This window comes from Kogia breviceps, chromosome 3 (genome assembly GCF_026419965.1).
Source record: "Kogia breviceps isolate mKogBre1 chromosome 3, mKogBre1 haplotype 1, whole genome shotgun sequence".
Taxonomy (NCBI): Eukaryota; Metazoa; Chordata; class Mammalia; order Artiodactyla; family Physeteridae; genus Kogia; species Kogia breviceps.
Window position 1 is genome coordinate 34,443,200 of NC_081312.1, and position 24,117 is coordinate 34,467,316.

At 48.3% G+C, this 24,117-nt stretch overlaps 1 protein-coding gene across 2 annotated transcripts in view; it reads left to right on the forward strand.

Moving 5' to 3' along the window:
- The first annotated feature begins 9,430 nt into the window (after positions 1-9,430).
- TMEM229B (transmembrane protein 229B) overlaps positions 9,431-24,117 on the forward strand; it is a 40,361-nt gene continuing 25,674 nt past the window's right edge. Inside the window, exon 1 of one of the 2 annotated variants that reach the window (XM_067028308.1) lies at positions 9,431-9,635. The gene's annotated coding sequence lies outside the window, so the exon portion shown is untranslated. The remainder of the gene's footprint in view (positions 9,636-24,117) is intronic. The other variant, XM_067028309.1, reaches the window with a different exon arrangement.

The following is a 24,117-nucleotide window of genomic DNA, read 5'->3' on the forward strand; positions in this document are numbered from 1 at the left end:
CAATACCTGAATGAATGAGAAGGCATAGCCGTTGCAGCCCTTGCTCCACACCTGGTGGTTTAGGATGAAAACAGTTGGTCTCAGGCTTCCCTGGTGGCGCAGTGGTTGAGAGTCCGCCTGCCGATGCAGGGGACACGGGTTCATGCCCCGGTCCGGGAGGATCCCACATGCCGTGGAGTGGCTGGGCCCGTGAGCCATGGCCGCTGAGCCTGCGCGTCTGGAGCCTGTGCTCTGCAACGGGAGAGGCCACAACAGTGAGAGGCCCGCGAACCACAAAAAACAAACAAACAGTAGGTCTCCTTTGATCAATCAGACCTTTGCTTCCTTGTGCTTCTAGTCGTTGTGCTCAGGCTGGGGGTTTTTACCAGAAGCGTCAGGGCTCATATCCTACTGGAAGCTCTTGTTGCCAACTCCTTTTTGTGAAGGGGGTTTAGTCCAGATGACAAACCTGTTTTCCGTCTCAGAGTCCTGGGTGTGACCCAGGACCCGCCAGGACGTCGGAGGCTATTGCTCAGCGCCATCTAGTGGTCGGCGTGACTTATTTTCCTAAAGGACCCTGAGACCCAGCATTCTTGCTCCCAGCCACACCTAGGGCTAGATCTGCTCCCTTCTCCTCGGACCGCTGCAGGCTTTGGTCACTTTGAAAAGTGGTGATTCACGAAGCTTTAAGCTCTGCCTAAAGTGGAGACTTTAAACTCTGTATCCTTTGTCCCTGTTCAATTTTACATAGTTTCAGGGAAGGGGATAGGAGAATTTAGTGGTATTAAAAGACTAAGGTGAAGTAGGGACAGATGGAAAAAACATTCTCCTTTTTCCCAGCTGCCTGGCTCCAGCATGCACAGACCATCAGCTTGGCACTTTTTCCAGGTCTCTCTCACCCAGCTGTGCCATAAGAGGAGGGCACAGGAAGAGTCTCTTCTGCACAAAGTCCAAGCTGAGCGTTGAGAATCATCTTTACTCCGCCACAGATACTCCGTCATCTTTACTCCGCCACAGATGGGACACGGAGCTGGAACCAGACTGCTTGACTCAGAGCACTGAGGGAATCCACCTATTGGGGGCTTCCCTCATGTAGAAGTGAGCTTTGGAGTTTTCAGAGAGGTCCTGTGGACAGTGCACCTTTCTGAAAAGGAATATCCACATTTCTAGGTTCTCAATTTCCTGGTTCAGGTCCAGAAGAGGGAACACTGGTCCTTTTCTTCTTACAGAGTTGGGTCCACCCAAAGGAATCAGGTAGAGCCTACAGACAGGTCTTGTACATAAGAAGGGAGGTAAGCGATGGAGCAGAACACACCGATTCCTAGGATGGGAAACCAACAGGCATTGCTCTGGGAGTGATACGTGACTCCTGCTCCTTCCAAACACTATGCATTGTCCCATTGGCCACTGGATAAACATTCGGATGGCATCTGGAATTGCCTGAACCTGCAAGCAGGAATTTCCCTACAGGGCACAGGGGGTTGTGCCTACGTGGGCCCAGGATCTCTGGAACAAAGACACTCTTAGGAAGAACATGATTCTTTTGGGAAGCAAAATCTTAGTGTTGAAATAAATTCATTGGTGGGGACTTCCCTGGTGGTGCAGTTGTTGAGACTCTGCGCTCCCAATGCAGGGGGCCCGGGTTCGATCCCTGGTCAGGGAAATAGATCCCACGTGCATGCCACAACTAAGAGTTCGCGTGCCCCAACTAAGGAGCCCGTCTGCCGCAACTAAGACCCGGTGCAACCAAATTAATTATTAAATTTTAGAAAAAGAAATAAATCAACTGGAATATTTGGAATGAGAAATTTCCCTAAATATACTTGCCACTCAAGCCAGTGGAATAGTAATGTACATATGTAGTAATGTACATAAGATTGGAAACCATTATGGAGGTAAAGATCACTAAAAATTTTCTAGGACCTTTTCCTCCACTCCACAGTCCTGTTCTCACTGACGGAGTTTTATGATTCTTGTGTCCTTCCTTGAGCTACATCATTCAATATTTTTCTTGTTAGGAGAAGGATGCTGGAAAAGACCGTGTTGCCCCAAATATTTATAGCAGCAATAATAACAAAGTAAAGAAAAAAAGATATAACCTAAATGTCTCTCAGTTGGAACCTAGTAAATAAGTTATTAAAATTCATCTAGAAAATAAAATACTGTGTAGCCATTGAAATTTACGTTGAAGAATTATTTTTATTGACATGGAAAACTATTCATTACTTAATGTCAAGTGATACAATTTCTAGAAAAGTATGTATAATATAATTGACTTTATATAAAACTATATGTATAAAACTATATGTATGTAAATATGGGTAGAAGCCTTTTTCTGCCAAATATTAACAATGATTATCTTTGGGTGTACAAGTTTGGCGTAATGTTTTTAGTGTTTGCTTTGTTCTTTTTATATTATGTGAATGTTTTATAAGGAGTATGAATCATTTTTCTAATAAAGCTATTAAAATGTTTTTAAAATATTGATCTCGTCAGTAAAGTAGAAAACTGAGATTCAGAGAAGTTGACAACTAACTCAATAAAGCCACAATCTGCCAGTCAGAGAACCAGAATTTGCCCTCATAACTTCCCATCTTTCAAGTTTAATGCCAACTCACTGTCTCCAACTGGTGAAGATCCTGGGCAGGGATTTGGCAAGGGGGCGAGCTGACCAATGCAGAGATCAGAGGGGACTCACATGCCTTTGATATTGCCTGGATCCTGTTACCTCTTCAGAGCAATTAAGCTATGACCACGACAGCATTACTGGATCCCTATTATACACTATGTTCTTGTGGTCTGGAAGTTAGCCAGGTCTTGAAGGAACATACACAAGTCTGGGGACAGAGTTAAGTTAGGCCTAGTTCTAATCCAGGCCCATTTTACATCTTGCAAGGGAAATGTCGTATTCAGCCGTGGTCTCCACTTGAGGAAAGAAGGAATGTGAAGCTAGTTGGGTGTAGTCCAGGGGCTTGACTTTGTGAGGTTCTGGGTGGGAGCAGCATGGTGGATGATTTCAGGGAGGAAGTCTGGAGCCCCTGTTCCTTCCCTGTACGCCTTCTCACTCCTCCACACTCACCCACATTTATCCATACTCCTGGACTGCAGCACCAGAGACCCTCATGAACCTCCCTTTGACATTCTTAGAGTTTCAGGCCATCATCCAGCTCCGTTCAGTTAGGACGGGGGTGGGACCCACCGGGCCCAATGTCTTCCTACTACATGAATTTGGACTTAAATAGTAAAAGCTCCAGGATACGGTGTAGTGTTAATCTCCCGTCATACAACTGCCCACAAGGGCACTTACCAGGTCAAGATGAGGACTCGAGCAACCAGTTCCCTTATTAGCCTGTGCACTCTGAACAGACATGCAGGTCCAGAACAAAGCACTTATCCCCTCTGTGGTCTTCTGTTTTCCATCGGGAACCCCACTATTGTTCCTTCTCCGTCCCTGTACCCCTCTGCTGTGTTCCCTGGGGAGATCACAGATCCATACCTGACATTACTGCTCACAGATACGGAAAAATCCACTAAAGATGGCAATACCCCTTCCCAAGTCTGTACTTGCTGAAGGGCACAAGAGAAAGCAAACCCTTGACCTAGGCCGTGGACAAGAAAGAAGGGTAAAGAGTCTCTTGACAGAAAGAAGTGTATAAATTTGTAAATACTAGTCAATTTTGAGCCAGTGCCTGAGAGTTTACTTTACAAATCAAGTGTGGTAGAGATAAAGCTTGGCATGGAAACAGCTCCATCTGAGAACACAAATAATCCCACGCCCTTCCACAGGAGGTACAAAATTTAAGTCACTAGGAACCTCGGGTAATACCGAGTTAGGGACTGTTGTCCCATATGTTCCCATATCCATATGCTTAGGTCTCAGTCTTTTCACCACTATGACCCTAATCCTTAGCACAGTGCATGGTACATTAAGGTTGTGAAATTGATTAACAATGTCCTTGAAGTCAGGATTCCAGCCCTCACAAAAGCACAGTACTAGAGAAGAGAAGACATTAAATGTATAACTTCTTAATCAGTTAACATCTAAGACTAATAGGACACCTCACCTGAACTAATTCCCCAGACAAGATGGAGTCCCTGAGATCATCAGCCTCTCAGGCTTACACAACCTTTCCTGAAGGTGGCAGAGTTCTCCTAGAAGGGCTAGGACAAAGGGGGTAAAAAGAATTGAAACAGATTTTATCCTACCCTCGGTGACACAATCCCAATACCACCGCCCCAGCTACCCCGATTCCCCCCTCCCAAGCTGGGCTGCTTCTCAGCCAGCTCCTATGGGACAACTCTTTTTACTCACATCTACAAAAAGCAAGATTCTCCCACTCTAACCCATCTCAGGAGGGCCAGGAATTGGGTCTTGGATGAGATGTGGTGATAGAATTTCTTAACCTATTAATGTTGCTGAGTCCTAAGATATCCTTCTGCAATCACTGCGTCAGATGAAATTTCTCTTTGAACTGATATAGTGAAGTTGGGATAGGCACACAGTGTCCCCCAGGCAGAAGGGCTTAGATAGCAGCATAAAAGCTTTTAGTTGCAAAGCCTTCTCATAACCAGGCTCGCCTTAACAATACTCCTTTGTCCCCCCTCAGACGACTAAGCAAAGGGAGGCACGGAGGGGAGGTGACTAGCTTGGAGTTTGGTTTCTAATCTCCAGGGCAGAAATTCTTTCAAATTTGCCCAGCACCTGGGCCGACTGCTGAGTCGGAAATGTGAGCAGCTGGGGATGAGGATGGCTCTCCTCATGATTCCCAAGTTTCATAATCAACTCTAGCCCTCCCCAAATGTACAACCTTCACAGTTACACTCACACTTACAACTGTGAAGCAGTGTAGTTCCAATGCACGCTCATATTTCCACTTTGATTTCTTTTAGCACTGGCCTCCCCCTCCCCCCTTAATTTACTGCTAGTCTCATGAACCTGCGCTCATTTTCCAGGCTACCTTACTGCACACACGTTAATGTCGTGACGCTTTATGGATGAATTCATATTATCACAGAATGGTGAGTTCCTCATTTTCAGGCTCGAGGTGTTCATGAATATTGCATAGTTCTTATCCACTGCGTTTTCTTTTAATGACTGAAAAAAAGAGAGAGGACATGACTTTTAAATATCCCTAAAGTAGGAACATACATTATTTTGAGAGCTCTGTGAAAGTACGCACCCCTTTCCAACATGGACATGTGGGTAGCAAACCTTCTGATAAACCTGCAGTCAACTGGACCATTTCCCTGGGGCCTGATGCCTCGTCCCCTCCACTGGTACCACTTTCCACCCCTCAGAGGCATTTAATAAACATTCAAGGACATCCTTAATAACCTATTGCACCTGCTTCCCTATCAGTGCTCATCCATTCCTGGGCACAGCTCGCAGCTGTACAAAGTCCCTAAAACGTTGGCCTGTCTCTAGCTCTATACCCACCCCAGCACGAGCAGTGATTTTCATCTGCAGTCTAGGCCTTCCTGTCCCAGTACTTTTCAGAGCTTCCTGCTACTTTCTGAAGGCTTCTGTGCTTCCCCCTTCACCTTTTCTCTTAGCTGAGAACGTTACGGGGTCCAGAGTCAGGTGTACATTTCCGGTGCTACTTGCTTCCCCCATACCATGGACATTCCCTTTTCCAGGGGTGCCTAGCAACCTCTCCTTTCCTTTGGGTAACGGTAACAGCACTTTGATTTCTCTGTCTTACCTCTCAGTTGTGATGTGGGGTGCTGATAGAGCTTACATCCGGGTATCCTGCTGGCCCTTCCCTGGCCAAGAGGTGGATGCATGACTGAACTTAGGCAAATTTGATGCTTACACTTGAGCAGAAGTGATAAAAAGATTGAAGCCCCTTTGTTCCGGCAGCAAAGCCCTGAGGAGACTCTCAGTTACTTCCCATTCCTTGGACTCCCAAAGCTGTCCTGATCCTAGCCTTTTCAAGTCTGTTCTGTCCGCATTCCCTCCAAATCTGTGAGCCACCTGATCATAGCCTGCCAATAAATTCCTTTTCGACTTAAGATAGCTAAAGTCAGTTTCTGTTGCTTGCAACCAAAGAATCCTAAATGGTACAAGTTCATAGTCCTTAGCCTCTTTATGCCTTTTTCCTTCCTATTTCAAGAAAAGGCTTTTTCAAAGAGATTCCTCCCTGACTCCATTTTCAAACTCCAGCAGATTACCTTGACCTCCTCTCTTACTGCCAAGACCATGCCCATATCTTCTGGAAGACAAGAACTTTTCTGCCCTTCTACTAAGCCCACCATCTATAAAGCAGAAGCTCTTGTCTACCGTAAGTAGTTTTCATGATGACTTTCATGGGAAAGTTTCTTTCCCTTCTGTTTCAAAGGGAACAGAAAGATTTCTGTATGCCTGTTATGGAGGACTGGTTCCCTGGGGGTTCCCCCAGTTCTTTCTCACCCAACTTATTTTCCTGTTAAGCTGGTCCAAATAATCCCAAGCTCAAGATTGCCTTTGACTTCAATGCTTCCTTGGCCCCTACCTCACTCCTCTCTTTCTTATCACAGCATCTGGGACAGACTATACATAGTTCTCTCTCAGCCTCCAACTTCCATGCTCCAGCTCCCTCCTTCCTGGTCCTTCCTGCTCTGGCTGCTGGCCCAGTCCCTCCACTGAAATCACCCTCTGGAGCAACATCTCTCCTGACTTGTAGTCAGAGGGCAACCCCCAAAGAACCCGTCCTCTCTAACGAGCATACAGAAGTGTTTTTCTGGTTCTCCTTGAAAGTCATTGAGAAAACTACTTACGGTGGACAAGAGCTACTGCTTTATGGATGGTTTGCTTTGTAGAAGGGCAGAAAAGTTCTTGTCTTTCAGAAAATATGGTTAAGAACCTAACATATTCAAGGCACTTTAGAAACACAAAGACACTTGAAAGACTGTCTTTTTCCCTGCCTAGTGGTAGGAGAGAAATGTGAAGAGAAAGACCATTAATTGCCTGTGGTGGCAGGGAATTCAAACTACGTATGTGTTCCTGGCACTATGCTATGGTCCTAACACACATCATCTCATTAATGCTTGCAACAGCCATGAGGCTGAGTTTTGTTGCCATTTCCGTTTTGCAGATGAGGAAATAGGCTCAGAAAGCTTAAATAAACTGCCTTAAGACATCTGGCTAGGATGTGGAGTCTGAACTCAGACCCAAGTTGCTCTGATAAGACAAGAAATCAAAGGGCTGGCATCCTTTGGCATGTGTTAGTGCAGTGGGGCTTGGTTGGCCCCATGGCCCCCCACCTTGAATCTATACTTGAATCACTGGAACCACTATCATGGTGCTTACCTTCACCCAGGGCCACCCCGCCCCAAACCATTCCCAGAACACCACGTTTGTCTCATCATTCTTTGGGTGAAAAGCCAGGGGTCTCACTCGCTGCTACAGATGCTACTTTTAGGTCTGCTTCTGCAACAGACAGCTCTGTCCTGTACACACCTGATCTCATTTGAAATCTTTAGGTGCAGATGGAAAGGACCGTGGATGGGGTGCCAGAAGGACCTAAGTTTGAACTGCATTCCGCCTTTACTAGCAGTATAACCTTGACCAAACCATATAATCTCTCTGAGCCTTGATTTCCTCATTTATAGAATGGGGATTAAAAATAGCTGCCTTACCCAAAGAGAGAAGATATGTCCATTGTAAGTCATTATATAAATTTTTATTAGGAAGAAATGATTCCTAATTGGGGAATGAGGAAGACCCAGATGATGGAGTTAAGTCCATAGGAGAGCTGGATACAGGAGACAGTGACTGATGCCAAGTCTTATGCCTTAGTTCCCAACTCTTCCTTCTTCAGACTCTGTAACTGGCACCTTGGCTTATATATACTATGGCTTCTATACTAAATTATATAGGAAAACATTTTCTGTGACCTCAAAGTTTATTTTTTGCCTCTGATTTTAAAAGAAATTCAAACAATTTTGTTGGCCCCCAAAATATTATGGGTGCTAGGCACTGCAAAGTACCTAATGGATAAGTCATCGCAAATTCAGATCTTCTGCCTTAACAGCCCGCTGTGCTTTCCTCTGAGCAATGCTGCCTCCCGGAGCCAGAGGGAGCAGGATCAGTGGCCAGCCACAGATTGAGAACCAGAGCAGAACTGGTCCTCCGAGGCAAGGGGGCGCCAAGGAGGTCCCTCTTCAGCAGGTGGGCTTTGCTGCCAGACTTACTGAAGCCTCTTCTTGCCAAGGTGTTTCTGGGAGGGGGCTGTCTCCTGGCTCTCTGACAGTGTTCTAGGACAGCCCACGTGCTTCACTGTAGCTCTGACCGCTTCTCCCCATCCCTGCTTTACCCCCAGCAGAAAACACCTTCCTGTTATTGAAGGCCTGCTGTACTGAGGACTCTACATACATTGTTATTGGGTCATCACAATATACTTATGAAGTAGGCAATATTATCTCCCTCTTAGAGGAGGAAACTAACTCAGAGAAGCCAAGAGCTCTTGCCCCTGGCACCACATGGCTGTGCACTTCCTCTGCGGGTTTGAGAAACCCAAGACTTAGGATCAGATTAGGTTCGGACTGGAGGACAGCAGCTCGGCTTCTCATCCAGAGTGGGGCAAGGCCAGCTGGATGGACCTCAGGTTCCTTTTCTTAGAAGACTCTGTGCTGCCTTGGACCTCTGAGAGCTCTCTGTCACTGTGGCATGTGACAAAAGGGGGTGCAGGCTAGGAGGGAAGCAGCCATCAGACCTCACAGATCAGGCCTTGGCACACATAGGGTCTGTGTGAGAATTAGAAAAGAGCATAATAATCCCTGGACGGATTATTTACAAAAAGATACCTTCAGGGGACATTAGAAATTGTAAAAATGTCCTTCCCTCTTGGCTGGAAAGCCCAGTGCCAAACCCAGGCTTGGTGTAGGGACTGGGGTTGCATTGCCTTCCTACTCCCTGCGCAGCCTTTCTGCAGGACCCAGGACCCGCCCTGTCTCAAGGCAGGGCCCTCTGGCACTGATTTCCCACAGTTCCACATACCAAAATCTCCAGGCTTTCTAGATGACATCCATTATTTTCCACCTTCCAATAGAAGAATCGAGATTGACTTCAGAAGGAACACCTTATGTTTAGTCTTTGTGGTATAAACCAAACTGTGGGCCTTAGACGTTCAGGCTGTGCCTTAGGTAGATTCCTTAACTTCCACAGGGCTCAGTTTTTCCATCTTGAAAATGGGGATAATAAAACTCATCTTGCAGGCCTGTTTCAATGAATGGACGGCACGGAACATTATGCTGGCGTATAGTGGGTCTGCAATACCATGTTGACCGTGGCCCTCAGGTAGCTAGAACCTATAGGATAGCCACAGTGGACGTTGTACACACAGTCCACACAACTCCTACAAGCTGGGAGCTGGGGGGTCCCGGCTGGTGCTCTCCTCGGGGCTCCTGCAGACACCTCAAACGCAGGCGCGGTGGCAGGAGCTGGGAGGGCCGAGGAGCTCTGCACTGCAGCCACCTGCGCCGCGGCCCGGATCGAGGGCGCGCTTCCAGGCGCCCGGGGCGCGGCCGACTCACGGCGGCGCGAGGCGGTGCGGTCGGCCAGGCAGCGGACCTGGCGGGAGAGCGGGGGAGCGGGCGAGCAAGGAGTTAAGCGGGGCCGGAGGCAGAGCGCTTGTCAGACGCGAGCATGTGCAGTTTGCACCGCATCCGTACTATGGGTGAGTGCCGCCGCCGCCGCCGCCGCCGCTACCGCCGCCGGCTCCGTTCCGCCCGGGCAGCGGCGGCCACAGCCCCCTGACCCCGGCACCGCCGCGGCGGCCGCCGACACACAATACGGGACTAGGCGCCGCGCGGGAGGACCGGCGGCGTGGGGGAGGCAGGGCCGGCAACTCGGCGAGGGGGGAGCCCGAGCGCCGGGCTTGGGGGCGGGGAGCAGGAGGCGCAGGAGAGCGCCCCGAGCACCGGCGCGGGAGGAGGAGCGGGAGCGAGCAGGGGAGACAGCGCTCCCGGCCGCACCTGCGCCCGGCAGGCGGCCGGCCCTGCCCTGCCCCTGCTCGCGGCCCCGGCCCCGGCCCCGCACCGGTAGGTGCCCCGGATGCCCGCAGAGAGGCCTTTCCGCCGCCGGGAGAGGTGGCCGCGCGGGGCGGGCAGCGCCGAGTGCGGGGGGGCGCGGGCGATGGTGCGGTGATGGGGAAGACCCGGCGACCAGGCGACCGGGCTGGGGGCGCTGCCGGATCCCGCTTCCTCTTTGCTTTCGGTTTCGAAGCGGTGCCCCGGCTCGAGAGCGAGCCTCACATTAGATGGTGCGCCCGGGCTTGGATTCCCTGAGGGGGATGGGCGCACAGGGGGGCGTGTTGGGGAAGGGGTGCGCGCTGGCAACTTTCACCGCCTGAAACAAAGGGGGCATGGGGAGATGCGAGGGGAAGGGGTCAGCCGGGGATCTCCGGCAGCGGAAGGTTGACATCCCCTCTTCCTTCGGGCGGAGAGCATCCCCGAGGCCGCCTCGGGGGAGCGGAAGGGGCGTCAGGCTGGGTGGAAGCTAGAGAGGCTTGGGAGTGGGAACCACGGACCCTCCTGAGTTTGAGGCTGAGGACTTTTCTGAAGGGGAGGGAACCGTGCCAAGATGAACCCTCTCTCCAGGGTGCATAGGAAAACTAGGTGATGGTGGACTGCACACCTAGGCGTCCTCCCCTTCCCAGCCCCCTGGCTGCCAGCTCTCCATCTCCCCACCCTGATCTCCGGTCCTCTGTGGGAGATGCGGGGCTGGGATGGGGACAGTTATAGCAAGGGGAAGGCGATATTGGCCTCTTTCCCAGGTGTCTTCCTTTCCCTCTTTCTATGCCCAGTCAGAAACTGATCCCCTTCCCTTCCTTCCCTGGGCTATGTCTCCCTCTTTCTCCACAGTTTCCTTGGGGGGTATGTTTGTTTGGTTGCCTCAGGTACAGAGCTTAGGGTAGCAGGTTGTTCTGATGCCACTTCGAGCCCTCCCAGGAGGAAAAGAGCAGGACACTGGGGAGCTGTGCCAGCATAACCTTGGGGGCTCAGCTTACCAATTCTCCTGCGTTCTCGCACCCAGTAGCAAAGGAGCTGTTATTCTGGCCTTCAGACTTGGGTCATCAGGGGGCCTGGGTTTTTCTCTTTGCTGTAAGCAGGAAGAGGGGTCAAGGGGAGGGCTGAATAGCCTTCGCGGGGCAGGGATGGGGGAGACAGTGTCTTTCTCTCTAGAAAACAAATGGGCCAGTTTCCAGGTCCCCACTCCCCGACCTTGTGTCTCCAAGAGCAAGGTGCCTCCAGCTCTGAGCTGGCTTGCATGTGACCACCGGCTTCCATTCTGTGGCAGGACTGCCCATTGCCTTTCTTCCTCTTAGAAGAGACAGCCCTTTGAGAGTCAGGTTTTCCCCCTGGTTGCAAGGCAGTGCTACATCTGCTTGCCTGTGGAGACAGAAGGCACTGGATTGGAGGGATGGGGGGGTGCTGGACTGCTGGGTGACTCTCCTGTCTGCTCCTGTGACTGAACTAATTCTGTGAGTGGTTGGGCCAGGGGTGGGCCTCCCAGGACACTCTAGAGGCATGGAGGGGTGGGCTGAGATGAGGCTTGGCCTTTCTCCCCTAGGCTTTATATTTGGGGACAGAGTTGAGTAACTGGGGAGACGGTAGAGAGTGGGCCAACTTATTTATCTCGTCCTTGGAGGGAAATTACAAGCTGATTTAGTGTTGACTTTGGTCACTTAAAGGTACAGGAGGGAGGGAGCAGTAAAGGATAACAGGAAAAAATGAAGTCCCCTGAGCTATAGCTCTATATGGCCCTGGACCTTGTGGCTGAAGTCAGATGCAGGTGCTAGACCAGAGAGCACCACGAGCCCCACTTCTAGGACCCTTCCCCTAGAAAGGAAAGGGCAGGGTTGGGTTGGCTCAGGGTCGGGTTGGGCAGGGTTGATTATGGCTCAGTTCTCCTTTGGGTTAATCCCCAAGCTATTCCAAGCTGAGAATAATGATATAGAGGCCTGACCTCCCCACCTCCAGTGGTGAGAGAGGGGCTTTTCCATGGACTGTTACTCAAATGTACTGACCATAGATGGGAAAATGATACTCCCTCCAACTCCCCGTTTTAAAGTGATGAGGCATGAATTTTTACATTTATAAAGTGACTTAAGTGCCTTGGGTTCTTGAATGAAAGATGTTAAATGAGTTAGGGAGCCTTATACTGTGTTTAATTTCACTTGTATCAGATTCACATACTGTTTCTAAAGGGAAAGGTGTCATTTTGCAGGAAAGGGCTACATTACAGCATTTGTGATAGGGAAAGCTCAGTGTTGGTTTTAAAAGTGTAGTTTTTAATCAGAAAGGCACTTGTGTGCAGCAAGTGCTTTTCTGTCTGCCTCTGCTCTCTGGATACCTTCAAGTTACTTCCTAGTAGGGTTTTTTTCTGGTAGATGGTGTCCAGCCTGGATGTCAGTGACAGTCACCCTCCAAGCTCTCAGAAGGGTCTCTGATGATGTTGGGGACGCTGATGTTATAAATTGAGACCTGGGTAAGGGCAGTAAAGTGAAGCCGCTTGGCCTTATCAGCAGCCGTATCAGATCTGGCTGTCCTTGAGGGAAGGGAAATCTAACCCTGGCACAGCCTGACTGTTTTCAAATTTGTATCTCTTTACTTTCCTCCGCCCTCCTCCCCCACCCCCAATTTACAGACAAGGTGGTTTGGGTCATTTTTTAATTTTTTGTTCCAGGAACATTCCTTTTAAGGTGTGGATAATTTCTGACTTGTCAAACTCTCAGCTCCCTTTGTGGCAACACCTGGCTAAGGAGGGAATGTCGGAAAGGATGCTGATTCTCTGAGCAAGAAGAAACTCAGCCTTACTGACCAGGTCTTATGCTTCCTCCACCACCACCTCTCAGAAATCAGAGGCTTTGTATTTGAAAAGTAAAGTCTAAGCTGGTCTGGGGAAGGGCTGGGAGGTGGTACTTTTGACTATGGCTTCCATGGAGGGAAACTGAGTCACACTAAGAGTTAGCACACTGGCTGTGGTGTGTGTGAATGTTTGTGTTGGGGAAGTTTTCCTTTCCTGGGATTTAAGAATGTTTACCATGAAGTACCGGAGGAGCTCCACTGGTTACACTTTTTCATCATGAGATAAAGGTACACTGATAGAATTTAGGTACCTATGTGTTTGATTTCAAATGTACATTTGCCTCAGACTTTGAGCTGTGGGATGTGCCATGCTGCTGTGATTCAAGGAAAAGGAAGGGTTTTTCACCCCTGCAGCTCACAGCCATAGATAGAACTGAGGCTGAATAAGGAATCTATCCCATTCTCTATCCCATTCCCAGATGAAAAAGAGAATCTGCTCCCTTCCCTTTGCTCACATCCATCCTGCAGGTGTGAACTCCCACTCTCCTTCACCCTAAGGCTGTCCTCAATGTTCATTTTAACATCAGTTCCTTTATGTATAGATTTGGTGGGGTCGAGGTCACAGAGTGAGTGATATTGGCCCCCTGATCCCTTAGAGGATGGTTCTGAAAGGTAACTTTCCACCCTTCCCAGATGTTGGTGCTTCTGCCTTTGGGGTCAGTCACCATCAAGTCTGGCAACTTGAGGAGTAACCAAAGTCATTGCCAATTCCTGTTTCTGAACATCCAGCTTCCCATTGTTCTTTACTCTGCTTGCTCCCCGACAGGGAGTTTGATATCCTTTCAGGGCTCTTGGCTCTCATTGTGGCTGGTATTATAGAAGGGACAGCATCCTTGGAATTAGGGCAGACAGTCTACATGGGCAGGACTTGGGTCCTCAGATTGCTCCTTTTTGCTGCTCCCTCTGGAAGCATGGCAGTTAAAACAAAGCAAGACTTGCATTGTCAAATCCTAACTTACCATAGGGAGATCTAATAAACCGGGGGCGAAATTGGAGAGGGCTGTTTCTGTCATTCCTTTCCACGTCAGAAGCCCTGCATTCAGGACACACTGGATTAGCCATTTCTGATTGCTTTCGTAGTTGGACTTGAATGACGAAGGCCTTCTAGCTGGTTCATTCATTTGTTGTTTCCTTTCAGTTTTTAAGAGGCACTCCTGTCACGTGAGTTTCTGGAACGGTCCGTTTTCATCAGAAAGGTCACTTACCCTGAGTTTTCCTAAGGCCTTGACACCAGCCCCGAGCTAGGGATGCCAGCCAAGAAGGAGATTGAAGGGCCACAAAGAGAGGATTCTTTTCTGGAGTTCTGGAGTTCTTCGGAGCAACGGTGGGGACCACTGCCAGCCCCCATCTTCTTTTTCATAGCTGTCCTTGGCCAGACCCCATTTAGTCTTCAGTCCCTAGGAACCCCCCCCCCCCCAATTCCTGATCGAAAAAGCCTTTCTAAAGCCAGGAATAAGGCAGCCAGGGCAGTGGTCTTACTTTCATCTACCTTCTGAAAACAAATATAGACGAGAAATATTGTCACCAGTGGGCAGTATAAGCAGCGGCCCCAGACTTTTGTTTTGTAATTGTGTATTTGCCTGCCACAAACAAGGAGATGATCTTCCTATGCTGATCTGTAGATGCCTTAAAGCTTTCATATAGCCTGCCCAGTTTCTAGCGCATGGTGAGTACCTATTAAATCATCAGCTGTGGTACTTGGATATGATCAGAGACCCAGATTTCTAGGTTGTTGGGCAATGATGTTGTTTGTGCAGGAGCTGATGGTTGGCGAAGGCTTCTGGAATTAGGAAATCCAGTATCCTTCCCTGACTCACTTGTGTGACCTTGGACAGCCCATTTCAGCCCTCTGGGATTTAATTCCACACAGGGAGCTTCAGCTGGCTTCAGTGAACATAGCAATAATAATGACGACAGCCACTGTTTATTGAATACTTACTATATGCCAGGCATTGGGCTAAGCACTTGATAAAGGATAAAGTCACTGCCCACGTCACACAGCTAGCAAGAGTCCAAATTGGGATTTGAGATCTGTCTGATGCTGAGATCTGTCTGATGCCACTGTGTTCAATAGCCTTGGATTGCATGGTGGAACAAATGCTGGGGAGGAAGTAAAGTGGAGGTGGTGTTAGTTAAAGTATAGGAAGGAGAGCTGGTGTGGATTAAACACAGCTAGTTAAAAGGAGATGAAAATTGAGATTCTCCTTTGAAAAACAATATCCTGAGGAATGTTTGGGAAGAGAGAGGTTGGTACCCTGCACTGGGGAAGCAGACCAGATGGCCTGGGATTTACTATAAGAGGACCAGACTTCTGCTTGGCATAGGGATGTATCTCATAAACCCCATTTCAGCTGGATGCCAAATTTTTCTCTTGCCTGATAGGCTGTCTGGGCAGCATTTTGCCGTCACCCTCCTTCCACTAGTCATAGTAGTTTGTCTTAGCAGATTCTTGACTCCAGGCCTCATCCTCCAACCTAGTTTCTGGGCCTTCCCCTGCCCGTCATTATGGTCCAGCTGTGGAGACCCTGATTATGACTCTAGGTCCCAGGTATACTCTGCAAAGTACAGTAAGCATTGGACCATCCTGTTCTTCTGAGAAAGTACTTGTGGCTGCTGATTACTCCATTCAAAGGTGACCGGCTGGTTCATCGGGATGGTCCTCATCTCTTTTATCCTTGTTTGTTCCAGGCAAGTTAACTCTGGGGCTTTCCTACCACTTTGAGGTGTTTGTGGAAGAGGAATGAAGATTGAGGTGGTGGCCTGCGGGAGGGGAGCTGACCTCCTTTGAGAGTTATCATGACGGTGCATAATGGAGTGTTGTGCTGGGGTCAGGGGACTTTGTTTGGTTCTTGTCTCAGCTCATGTGACATGAGTTCGTTTCCTTGTCTGTAAAATGAGAATGTTGGAAGAGATATTCTCTAACACCTCCTCCAGCAATCATGCTTGGGTCATCTAGTAGAATCTGGATAATTTGGTTTTTTCTCAAACGATAACTCAGCTGGTCTGGAGTTGTAGGAATTCACAGCTGGGAGAGCAGAGGTGGGGTTGAAGGAGAAAGAAGCCACACTGGAAGTTAGGGGACTAAGTCACAGTTGGAGCAAGTCCCTTCTTGGGAAGTGGGACTAGGTTGGATCATTCCTCGTTTGTTTAAATGGGGTAGCCGAGAGGTGGTGTCTGTTCACCCTTATACACGCCATCTCCTAAATGATGAGGTGCACCCCTTGTATCTTGTCTTAAAACTTAAACTTCACCCCCCTCCGTCCTGCTTTCCCCAAGTGAAGGCAGGAGGGAAGTCGTGCATTGGTGTATGTCTTACAGTCTGCACTTATATTTGGCAGATGCCAGGGCCTGGTTCAGTCCAGGATCCTCCAGGGCTCCAGGACCGGAGGACTTTGGCTGATGCTTTCCGAATGACTCAGAGTCAATGAGAACGTATCTTCCTCTGCTGCCCTAGCTCCACTTAAAAGAGCAAGATCATACAATGAGCTCAGCCTAGGAACTCAGGGAGTCACAGCTTTGTGAAATTGGGCCACCTTGATTTCCCTTTGCACAAGCCATTTGTCCAAGGAGTCCATTCTCCATTGGTATGTCTTCTGCTTTAATTTCATCATATTTATTCAAGGTTGGGGAGCAAATGAGTTCCCATTGAACCCACCAAACCAATCTTTTCTGTCCCTACCTGCCTTGCTTTTTTCCTGAGTTCCTTATTGCCCTATAGCAGTGATTTCTTTTTTTCTTTTTTCTTTTTTTTTGCAGTACGCGGGCCTCTCACTGTTGTGGCCTCTCCCGTTGCGGAGCACAGGCTCCGGACGCGCAGGCTCAGCGGGCATGGCTCACGGGCCCAGCCGCTCCGCGGCATGTGGGATCTTCCCGGACCGGGGCACGAACCCGTGTCCCCTGCATCGGCAGGCGGACTCTCAACCACTGTGCCACCAGGGGAGCCCTAGCAGTGATTTCTAATGGTGGTTGCCATACCACTGGGAATATTGAGAGATGATTTTAGTTGGTAAAGGGACAAACATTTCATTTTAACAGCTATGTTTCTAATGAGTGTAAAGATACATGACTCATAGGGATGACTTAACTCATTAACACGACTTAATTTTGTCTCCTGCTGGACCTTTATGTTGATTCAGTGGGATTAGTTGTTTCCCTGCCCTGGGAGGAAAACTCAATCAGGCCCCATAACTTTCTGGGTCATTCTTAGGCGGTAGAAGGTCCTGTGGTCACTTTAAGTCACAAACGGTCTCAATTCAGTACTTAACACATCCAGTCCTTTGTCACTGGGCTGGGAGGGACAGGAAAGGGCTTGCTTGGCCACCACTGTTGTCTGCCAGCTCCCAGCTTCCTGGGCTTGGCAGGTACTTAATGCTGAGTCTCTTCTTGTGGCCACGTTCATGGGTTTCTCAGAGACTCTTCCCCCGCATTTGCTGGGACCATTTACTTCTGGTTGTCTTGAAAAGAGCAAATTATCCTCTATTCTAGATCACTGTTCTCTCCTCAGCACCTAAAATCCGCGATTCACCTCCAGCCTCTTCCGGCTAAGGTCCTTCTGTCTGTCCGAGTGGCCCTGTTGGACGAGACCTGCTCTGATCTCTTGCCAGCCCTCACTTGCATGTGGCTCACTTTAGCCCAAGGAGACAATCACACATCCTCTGGCGCAGTGAACCTGGGAATGCAGGCCCATCCCCCAGCTCAGCCGGCTCCCTTGGCTCCGCCCACAGCAGATGGCCAGCTTGTGTCTCACACCTTGTGTGTCTCAGGTATAGTCAGATGCCAGTCCACCCTGTCCTCTCAGTTGCAAGGTCAGATATCAGATTTCCTGGGTGGTTCTTTTGGAGGCCCTCTTACCAGCTTGGGAGTGTCCTACCTGTTGTATTCAGTGCCTTAGTTAAGACTTTTGATGGAACCTCTTCTTATGTATCATGAAAACCATAGCTGTCACAAGAAGCCCAGGATTTCATGGATATTATAGCTTAGAATAAGGCTACAGTACATATATAACTACAAATTTAACATAAATTAAAAGGTTAACAACAACTAACATTTATTGAATACTTATAATGAATGCCAGGTACTGTTTTCAGGACAGTAAACACTCTTTCATGTAACTCTTACAAGGGAGGTACTTGTATTATTTCTATTTTACAAATGAGTAAACCGAGGCAAAGAGAGGTTAAGCAGCTTGTCCAAGGTCACACAGTTGGCATCAGAGCCCCGGACTCAGATGGAAAGAATCTGACCCCAGAGTGGGCTCATTTAAATAGCCATACTCTGCCTCTTCCTACGAGGGTAGCGGGCAGCCAGAAGTAATGAAGGCAGAACTCAAATGATTTGGAAATGCGGCCTTAGGACATAATTGTAAGTTCTTCACTCTGGCATTTAAGCTCTCTATGCATTGCCTTTACCTGCTTTTTCTAACAGCTCGTTCTGTGCCCTTCACCAGAGCCTAATCCACATGCCCAACTCACCTGCCATGCACCTGCCCGCCCCGCCCCATACCTCATTATTTCCCTGCCAGGAGGTCCCTCCCCTGCTTTGCTGCCTCCCCAAATTACAGTCCTTGGAGAAGTCGGAACCCATCTTTGCTGCAAAGGTGTGTTTGACCAAAACCACTTCCGCTGGAATCTTTTACAACTCTTCATTTCCTCACTAAATTGGCCATTATTATGTGCTTTTATGCAGAGAGCAGTGAAGAGCAGTTAGCACACCTGAGTCTGATCTCTCTGTGCCACTCACTTCCTGTTTCTAACATGTGCAAGGCCTTCACCCTCTCTGAACTTCGGTTTCATCATTTTTAAAGTGTGGGTGTGGATTAGCTCCTTTCAGTTTCCAATATTCAATGATTTATGGTCACCTTCCAGTCTCCTCTAACTTTTCAGCTCTTGAGGGCCAGACCGGTGTCTAGTATGTCTCAGTACAGCCCAGGACTCTGTACAGGCTTTTACACACAGACAGTATTTAACAATGTCAGTTGGTTGGTTGGCTGGTGGGAAATGCTTTAAGTCTGCTCTGGGCTTGATTGACTTAGAAATCGCCTTCCTCTGGGTGATCACTGCTGAGGACCGTTGCAGCTCTCTTTTCCGTACAAGTTTATAACAAAAGTTTTGGGTCCAATCTGCTGCCTTTTTTCTTTAAGAGATGTAAGGTAATGCTATTCAGGCCCACACTCTTTTATCTGCAGTTTCAAAATTCAAAACATTCTAAAACCAAAAGGCTTTTCTTTAACTCGTGTAATGGCAAAGCCTGACCTGGATGAACATGAGGCCACTGGCGGTCTCTTTAGTCGGCAGAGTGTGAATATTCATAGATCTGGCTGCAGAAATGTTAATGTGTTTGGGGGTGCTGCTCCTAGACCCTGCTGTGGGGATTATGTAATCTACTGGATGTGCTCTACATTACCTTTTAAAAAAAATCTAGGGCTTCCCTGGTGGCACAGTGGTTGAGAGTCCGCCTGCCAATGCAGGGGACACGGGTTTGTGCCCCGGTCCGGGAAGATCCCACCTGCCGCGGAGCGGCTGGGCCCGTGAGCCATGGCCGCTGAGCCTGCGCATCCGGAGCCTGTGCTCCTCAAAGGGAGAGGCCACAACAGTGAGAGGCCCGCATACCGCAAAAAAAAAAAAAAAATCTAAACAATTCTGAATGCCAAGTTTGGGACCAGAGACTGTGGTTCTGTGTGGTATTTCTTCAGAGATGCTATTGACAGTAAGGGGTGGCTAGGTCCTTGGGATGTGGGACTATGCTAACATCACAGACCCTCACATGACCTCGCCTCCTTGGCCTTGCCCTAATCTTGGCCCTGATTCCAGTATGATAGCACATGCCTTGGTTTTCCAATTTGTTTTTTTAAAAATATTGCATTATGATATAATTTATCTTGATTAGTAAGTCTTTCTTGGCACCTCCTTAAGTTTTGTGCCGAGGCAAGTGTCACTCCTCCCTCACCCTAGTCCTAGCCCTGCTTAACTCCTAAACCAAGAAGCCTTCCCTGCTGCAGCTGTGGCATCTCAGGGATGAACTGATGTGTCCTTAGGGTGGGAGTGACTGCTGGGTGCATGTACTTCACTTTAATCCTGGGATTGGGGGTGAGTGGAAGGGCCCTGTTGGCCCCTTGGCTGAGTCAGCTCTGCAGAGAGACTTGTAAACTCATTCCTAGATGCATGTCCTACATCTGGATGTTTCTTCAGAGCCCAAGTGAGCCAGGTTCCTCTACTTCCTTCTGGGAAGGGATGCAGTAACTCATTAGAGAGTCAATCTGCTTGTTAATCCCTATGGCTGCTTCGACCTGACATTTTAAAATTAAAAACAGAAAAAAAAAATACACACACACACACATACAAATGTTTCTGGAAGAACATGAAAACAACAGAAGAATGTACAGTGGTGGAATCTAAAGTGTTCTATTGTGTTTTCTTCTTCTTTTTTTTTTTTTTTTTGATGAGGAAACCAAGAGGAGAGGTAATAGAGTTGTGAGGGTTAGTGGAAGAGCCAGGCTCAGAAAGCCCTGTTTCCAGGCCTCCCATTAGCATCCAAGCCAGCAGGCTGTGCCGTTCCTTTTTTCCCAGTCCCCAGGCATCCTGAGATGGGGAGGACACATGAATCAGTTAGCTATCCCCTCTTGATTGAAGGACACTTTTTTTTTAACCCTTCATCCCTATTTGGAAGTGACGGGCATGCCTATGGGAATTTAGGCCACCTTTCCGCTCCCAGTAAATAACCAGCCCCTCTCAGATTCGGAGCCCTAAGTATTTCTGGCCTGCCTTTTTAACTTATTACATACTGTGTACTCATCTTCTCATGCATTAAGAAGATATTCCCCAGACCAAGCCTGGCACCTAGTTCTTTGACTTCTTCTAAACATATCACTGCCTCCAGATATTCAACCATTTGTCATTTCCCTGGGCCCTGCAGATGATGTGTGGTCTTCTACCTATTGTCATTATGTGCTGGAAAATGCCGAGGTATAGTATAATTTAAATTAATCGTGGAGATGAAATTTCCCAAAGGTCCCCAATTGAATAGTTGTCTTAAGCCCCATGGGTTGACCACATCGTGTACCCATCATTCAGGAACTTCATGTCAATATCTGTAAAAGACCACTGAATTTACTCTGTGAGATTGATCATGTGAAGCCACCCTGATTCTACTCACCCCTCCATTTCCCTCGGCACCGCAGTTTCCCTTGCATCCCACAATCTGGGATGGAGCCCCTTTTTATTAGAACAATTATTTGTAATGCCTCCTAATTACCCTGAATAAAATTCATAGATAATATGACATACCTGTATACATAAATTTTAAAAAAATCAATATGCCTAAACTGTATTGTGAAAGAGAAATAAAGGAAAAGTTAATTATAATACAATATCACATATTGCAGTATGTAATTGTTTGGGCACGACGACACAGAAAACAGAAGGAAGGAGTCAGATGCTTGAACCTGTACATAGAATCACTGAGAATGTAACAGCTACAAATACCCACAAGATACAGGTGTGTTGTGTGGGTGACTCAAATACCAGGAGAGGTGACGCTGACGCTTTTTCCCAGCTGGTGGACCACTCTTGGTAAAGTTCCAAACATACAGTACAGTATCCCCTCGACTTGCATTCCGGTGGCATTCCTGGACAATTCAGTATATGTTAAAACCATGCAAAAATCCTCTGTGTTTATTTCAGAAAGGGAGTTTGGTTCTAGATGATGATAATTATGAATGGGCTTTTCACCTCTGCGAATGCCCAGTGGAATGTTCTAAAGTTATGTGTGTGGGGGGGGTTCTTTTGTGGGTTGTCGTGGGAACTGCAGGGCGTCTGGCATTCCAGGTCCCCACTAATAAGTACCTGTGGCACTCCCCACCCACCATGGTGCTGACAGAAGGCGCCTACCCCTGCCATCCCAGGGGTGGCCCCATTGAGAACTAGTGGTCTGGAAGAAGGACCAGGACCAGGAACTGGGAGATCTGTGTTCTGGGTCTGGGCCACAGCACCTTAGTACTTGTATGACCTTAACTCTGGCTACCTGGGTCTCCTCTCTGTAAAGGGATTATAATGACATACGTGTCCTTGGCCTTTGGGATTGTGGCTTGCTGTGCTCTCCCCATGACCTCAGGACAGCCCAGAGCATCCATATGTGCCCCACAATGTATGTCCCAGCCACAAGCTCTCCCTCGCTGTGTTTTTTTTTCTTGGCCTTGAAACATCCTTAGGTCTCTCTTATCTGGGAAAGAAGGAAGGAGAAAGGGAGAAGGGACGCCTCCCCCTGCCCCCATCTCTACACCTCCAGCAGCTTTTCTCTCTCCTTTCCTTCACAAGTAAATTTCTCAAAAGAGTCATCTGTCCACACTGTCTCAGTCACCTCCCTCTGCAGTCATACCTCCTTCTTAAATGGTCCCCAGAGACCTCTTTCTGCTAAATCTCCTCGGTCCCTGTCCGGCTTGCCTCTGCCGTTGCCTGTGACTCCTGACACTCTCCTGCCCCCACTTCCCTGGCAGCGCCCCTTCCTGGTGTCCTCCTCCCTCCCTGGCCTTTCCACAGGCCCCTTCACAGTACCTCCTCCTCCGCCAGCCCCGGATGTCACCTCTTGCACCTTCTCCCCAGAGGGTCCTCCTCTCTGCTGCTCCATCCAGCAGGGGTCCCAGACCTGCCTCCAGCCTAGAGTCCTGTGGGCATCTCACACTTAGAGCATCTGAAATGAAGTTCATTGTGGGTCACCTCCGATGCACATCTTTGCCGGAACCCTCTTCTCAAAGGGAATGAGCCCGCTATTGCTCAAGTCAGAAGTATGGATGCCATTCTCTCTCTGTCTCTCTGTCTGTCTCTCACCCTCTCTCTCCCCCACTCCCTCTCTCTCTCTCCCTCTCCTTCCCCCGCCCGCCAAATAAATCTCTCCTGTCAGTCTTGCTTTCTTAATAGCTCTGGAGTCTTGGCTAATTTGAGTTGACTGCTTGACCCTTGTTGGCATTTAGGATTGCAACTTCTACTTACTGTTTGGCTGGATTAAGATCTTTAGAGGCTCTCAGCACTGACAGGCTTAGGGTCCCCACGGTAATTAAAAATAAATGAGTATAATTCTAAATTATAATATAAAATCATGTACTTGGAAGCAACAAAATTTGTGTGCTGATGCCACAGTAGCTTCTTTCTGATTCTCACTCATTTTCTCTTCTTTAGAATAATTTTCTCTGATGTCCCATCGTGGCTGGTGCCCTCAGTGTGTGTCTAGTGGGCTAGTTGGGCAATCCAGGATCACTTAGAATGTCAGCCACCTGTGGCCCGAGCTTGGCTCTTTGCCTCTTGGGTCTTTGCGTGTACCTGGTGGCATGACATAGATGCTGAGTAATTGTTTAAGGAACGTGTGAAGGAATGCATGAATAATGAGATAAACTTGAAGTAAGTTCATTTAAGTAAAAGGCACTGTCAGAATGGAGGTTATTATTATTTTTAGGCTTCTGGTATTTGACGCTACAGTAGAATTTCCACTGTTGTGCTTCAGCTTTCATACTCCAACCCACTTAGCATTGAGTAGTCTGTACATAAAAGATGCATATAAGGATTTCTGAATTAATAAATAAATGAAGTTGTACAATGAGATGGTTTGCTCGATTCCCTTTCCTGCAGTGAGGCTGCCTAAAGAGACTCCATCAGCTGGCTCTTATTTAAAGAGGTGCATTATTTAAAGTGGCTACACCTCCTCATAGTACCTGGGGAGTGGGGCTGTGCTTGTGGGTGGGGTGGGGAGGGAGGGGGGTTTACTTTGGAGTTAGGTGGTGGTGATGGTGGTGGGGTGTGTGGGAAACAGAGCATCTACCCTAGAAAGCCTGCAGCATGAGCTCTCAGAAGGGATGAACGTGGTCTAAAGGCCTGAAGTCAGGCAGAATGAATAGGACTAACCACAAATTTGTGGGGGGGGGGAATGAAATGCCATGAAACACCTAGAAGGCTGTGGCTTAACAAATATAACCTGACTTGTTAGTATGGGCTTGTGGACAAAACAGGTGTCAGAACATCTCCAGAAAATATTAACTACATAAAAGAATAGATGCAAAAGTTTAACCAGTTCTGTCCTGTGGTACTGATAGGCAGCCTCCTGGAAGATTGCTGATCTTGGGTGGAGGAAGGAGTAAATAGGTGGAGAAGTAAGAAAAGGGGAGGGCCACATTGGAGAGGAAATGTGTCTGTGAGGGACATTTTGACAGGGCTGGAATTCTGGGGCCAGTGTAGACATGCGATGACAAATGTCCTCCCTGGATTCACCCTCCATGTCTGCTCCACTCTACCACACCCTGTCTAA